Genomic DNA, 5000 nt, shown 5'->3' with positions numbered 1-5000 from the left:
GGTAGGATTTCAACGGGGTCCGCCTCGGGACGCACGAGCACGCACGAGGCGGTCGCACGCCTTCGGCTCGCCCCACCGGCAGGACGTCCCACGATACATGCCAGTTAAACACCGACGGGCGGTGAACCAACAGCGTGGGACACAAATCCAACTACGAGCTTTTTAACCGCAACAACTTTAATATACGCTATTGGAGCTGGAATTACCGCGGCTGCTGGCACCAGACTTGCCCTCCAATAGATACTCGTTAAAGGATTTAAAGTGTACTCATTCCGATTACGGGGCCTCGGATGAGTCCCGTATCGTTATTTTTCGTCACTACCTCCCCGTGCCGGGAGTGGGTAATTTGCGCGCCTGCTGCCTTCCTTGGATGTGGTAGCCGTTTCTCAGGCTCCCTCTCCGGAATCGAACCCTGATTCCCCGTTACCCGTTACAACCATGGTAGGCGCAGAACCTACCATCGACAGTTGATAAGGCAGACATTTGAAAGATGCGTCGCCGGTACGAGGACCGTGCGATCAGCCCAAAGTTATTCAGAGTCACCAAGGCAAACGGACCGGACGAGCCGACCGATTGGTTTTGATCTAATAAAAGCGTCCCTTCCATCTCTGGTCGGGACTCTGTTTGCATGTATTAGCTCTAGAATTACCACAGTTATCCAAGTAACGTGGGTACGATCTAAGGAACCATAACTGATTTAATGAGCCATTCGCGGTTTCACCTTAATGCGGCTTGTACTGAGACATGCATGGCTTAATCTTTGAGACAAGCATATGACTACTGGCAGGATCAACCAGGGAGCTGCGTCAACTAGAGCTGAGCAGCCGGCCGCCCGGGAGTGTGTCCCGGGGGCCCGCGCGAACACGCAAGCGTCCGCTCAATTATTCTGCAAACAGGAGGAGGCTGAGCTCCCCTGCACAACACACCTCGAAACCCTCTCAGGTCCCGGCGGCGCGCAGCGCCGTCCTAAGTACTTGGTCGGGTTCGAGAGAGGCGCAATCGCCCGGAGTTAGGCGAGTAGACGCTTTAGGTGCGACCACCCGTGCTCCCAACTGAGCTTGCCGCTGCCGACAGAGGCCCGGGAGCGTGCTGTCGTGGCATTGCCGGAGGGAGACAACACGCGCCACCTACGGTGACCGGCAGCTCCAACGCCAGCGCCACAGAAGGACAAAAGCCCCACTTGGGTGCCGAAGCGAACTCTCCCAGCACAGCGCACGCGCCAACACGTCCGCACAGCTGCGATACAAACCACCTGCGAGAACCGCTGGGGCGACCGAGCAGCAGACGGCGTCGCGGCGCCGAGCGCCGGGCGGCGGCGCATCCTCAGCGCACACAGTCCTCAATCGGACCAGCACACTGCAGATGGCCACCGCGCTTCGCACCGGGCCCGCGAGGACCTACTTTGGCCGCAAGGCGCCGCGAGCAGGGGGCCCCGGCGCGCAGCTGCGCCGCCTGCCGCGTCCGTCGGCCGGCGCGCCTGCCACTGGCCGCCCCCACCAGCCGGCTGTAGCGCGTGCGCCCACGCACCGCGCTGCCAGCACGCCGGGCGGCCCCCCCTCACCGGCCGGGGACAGTCTCACCCAGCCACCGCCGCGTATCGCCTCACACCCAGATCCCCTTTCACGTTCGTGGGCATGGTGGGTATCCCTGAAACAACCAGTTAATAGCTCGACCGATCGTCGCCAACACTGATTCACCTCTAGCGAGAACAACCGCACCACAACGGGTTACCTGTTGTTCATTTGCGTAACGTCACCAGCAAACGTAGACGTCCATCGCCATTTGCAACGAGTATTGCATGCCTGTGTCAGGTGTCACAACACACTACGTCTGCCCACATAGACGCAACAACATGTGCACGCCTCGAGAACACGTGGAAGGTAGCCCCCGTACGTATGCGGTGTCCATTGCGCGAACGACTGTCAGCCGGCCTCTGCAGGATGTCGCAGATGTGGAACGCGGTGCAACATGCTATCACGGTGTGTGAGAAGAGACGACTACGTCCGAATACACGCTCCACTACATCAACAGACTGCTCATGCTGATCGCCATCGAGGGCGTCCGTTCCTCCCACACGTCTGAATGGCGTACCACACTGCAATCCAGCTCTTATAGGGAGACGACACGTAGCTGCGTGCACAATATTTGGACTGTATGGTCTGCCGTTGCTAGGCGCAGTCGTCGTACGGTCACACATGTGCCACGATGTATCATTCAGTACATACGGACCAATGTGCAGTACAGTTTGTGGGTTTTGCGTACATCGGCGGACAGGTGACAGGCCGTACCACAACGTAGGCTGAGTACGTCGGCATGCGAAGGGCATTGAACATGCAAACTTCTCAACGACCAGCTTGCGAAGGCAGGGGGGAAGGGGGGGGGGGCATGTACGTCCTGCTGCTATCCACATTACAGTGTATAGCAGGAGCATGTGGAAAGTCAGCAACACCTGCAAGGTGTTTAACATGACGCGATACACAGGGGACCGGGCAGTGCGAATAGCGAACTATATTGCGAGGGTTGCGGTTAGGCAACACTACACTAATTTAACGAGTTGCATAACAATTACAGAGCAGGTTAAGGCGCAATATAGGTTAGGTTAAGGCACAACATGGGTTACGTTAAAGCACAACATGGGTTACGTTAAAGCACAACATGGGTTACGTTAAAGCACAACATGGGTTACGTTAAAGCACAATTTAGGTTACGTTGAAGCACAATTTAGGTTACGTTGAAGCACAATTTAGGTTACGTTGAAGCACAATTTAGGTTACGTTGAAGCACAATTTAGGTTACGTTGAAGCACAATTTAGGTTACGTTGAAGCACAAATTAGGTTACGTTGAGGCACAAATTAGGTTACGTTGAGGCACAAATTAGGTTACGTTGAGGCACAAATTAGGTTACGTTGAGGCACAAATTAGGTTACGTTGAGGCACAATATGGGTTAGGTTGAGGCACAATATGGGTTAGGTTGAGGCACAATATGGGTTAGGTTGAGGCACAATATGGGTTAGGTTGAGGCACAATATGGGTTAGGTTGAGGCACAAATTGGGTTAGGTTGAGGCACAATATGGGTTAGGTTAAGGCACAATATGGGTTAGGTTAAGGCACAATATGGGTTAGGTTAAGGTACAATATGGGTTAGGTTAAGGTACAATATGGGTTAGGTTAAGGTACAATATGGGTTAGGTTAAGGTACAATATGGGTTAGGTTAAGGTACAATATGGGTTAGGTTAAGGCACAATATGGGTTAGGTTAAGGCACAACATGGGTTAGGTTAAGGCACAACATGGGTTAGGTTAAGGCACAACATGGGTTAGGTTAAGGCACAACATGGGTTAGGTTAAGGCACAACATGGGTTAGGTTAAGGCACAACATGGGTTAGGTTAAGGCACAATATGGGTTAGGTTAAGGCACAATATGGGTTAGGTTAAGGCACAACATGGGTTAGGTTAAGGCACAATATGGGTTAGGTTAAGGCACAACATGGGTTAGGTTAAGGCACAACATGGGTTAGGTTAAGGTACAATATGGGTTAGGTTAAGGTACAATATGGGTTAGGTTAAGGTACAATATGGGTTAGGTTAAGGTACAATATGGGTTAGGTTAAGGTACAATATGGGTTAGGTTAAGGTACAATATGGGTTAGGTTAAGGTACAATATGGGTTAGGTTAAGGTACAATATGGGTTAGGTTAAGGTACAATATGGGTTAGGTTAAGGTACAATATGGGTTAGGTTAAGGCACAACATGGGTTAGGTTAAGGCACAACATGGGTTAGGTTAAGGCACAACATGGGTTAGGTTAAGGCACAACATGGGTTAGGTTAAGGCACAACATGGGTTAGGTTAAGGCACAACATGGGTTAGGTTAAGGCACAACATGGGTTAGGTTAAGGCACAACATGGGTTAGGTTAAGGCACAACATGGGTTAGGTTAAGGCACAACATGGGTTAGGTTAAGGTACAATATGGGTTAGGTTAAGGCACAACATGGGTTAGGTTAAGGCACAACATGGGTTAGGTTAAGGCACAACATGGGTTAGGTTAAGGCACAACATGGGTTAGGTTAAGGCACAACATGGGTTAGGTTAAGGCACAACATGGGTTAGGTTAAGGCACAACATAGGTTAGGTTAAGGCACAACATAGGTTAGGTTAAGGCACAACATAGGTTAGGTTAAGGCACAACATACGTTAGGTTAAGGCACAACGTAGGTTAGGTTAAGGCACAACGTAGGTTAGGTTAAGGCGCAATGTAGGTTAGGTTAAGGTACGATATAGCTGAGGTTAAGGTACAATATCGCTTAGGTTAAGGTACACATTGTTGTAGGGAAAGGTGTATTGTGGGGGGGGGGGGCGGCAGGTTCGTTGATAGTGATTATCGTAAGTGCATGCCTGCGGGATCATCCGATTTGTCACGTCAGGATGCACTTGTGGCTCATGACAGGCGGCGCTCCGATTCCAAGGTTATGGCAGATGTGTGTCTTTCATTCCTGCCATTGTTTGTGTACTGTGACAGGAGGCAGTATTGTGATGTTGGGTGCACCCCTGTGTAGGACATGTGTGGGTGTTCGTGGCTTAACTGAGCAATGGCGGATGTCGGAAGGGTGGGATATTCTGTTTTCTGGGTGGACCTCCCGGTCTGGTTATGATAGTGTGGATTGTGTAATGTGGCGGAGAGGATGCACCGGATGTTCTTCCATGCTGGTGGTTAGATATTGTGTGTGTGCCTGTTAGAGGCAGAGAGTAGTGTGTGATAGTGTCTGGCTGACGTGTGGTTCTCATTGTGTGCAGAGTCTTTCAGCATGTATAGGGACGGTTGTATATATTATCTGTATTCTGATGGCTCTGCATTTATTACTAATCAGTGCCGTGTATACGGTTACTCTGGTTCCAGTCGAAACTGTTCTATCTCTGTACATTAGTGACACTGCGGCTCCACTATGTTGCTGCCCCTGTCGGCCGTTTCCCCCAGTGTATGGCTAGTGATTATC

At 51.3% G+C, this 5000-nt stretch overlaps 1 non-coding gene across 1 annotated transcript in view; it reads right to left on the bottom strand.

The window, feature by feature from the left end:
- The window catches only part of LOC126433877 (small subunit ribosomal RNA), a 1909-nt gene extending 1109 nt beyond the window's left edge, over positions 1 to 800 (bottom strand). Inside the window, exon 1 of the ribosomal RNA XR_007578819.1 lies at positions 1 to 800. This exon is cut by the window's left edge and continues 1109 nt beyond it. This is a non-coding gene — a ribosomal RNA (small subunit ribosomal RNA).
- Between the last annotated feature and the right edge of the window lie 4200 nt (positions 801 to 5000).

This window comes from Schistocerca serialis, unplaced genomic scaffold (genome assembly GCF_023864345.2).
Source record: "Schistocerca serialis cubense isolate TAMUIC-IGC-003099 unplaced genomic scaffold, iqSchSeri2.2 HiC_scaffold_1175, whole genome shotgun sequence".
Taxonomy (NCBI): domain Eukaryota; kingdom Metazoa; phylum Arthropoda; class Insecta; order Orthoptera; family Acrididae; genus Schistocerca; species Schistocerca serialis.
Note: the sequence above shows the minus strand (reverse complement) of the source record. Positions and strands in the feature narration are given on the sequence as shown.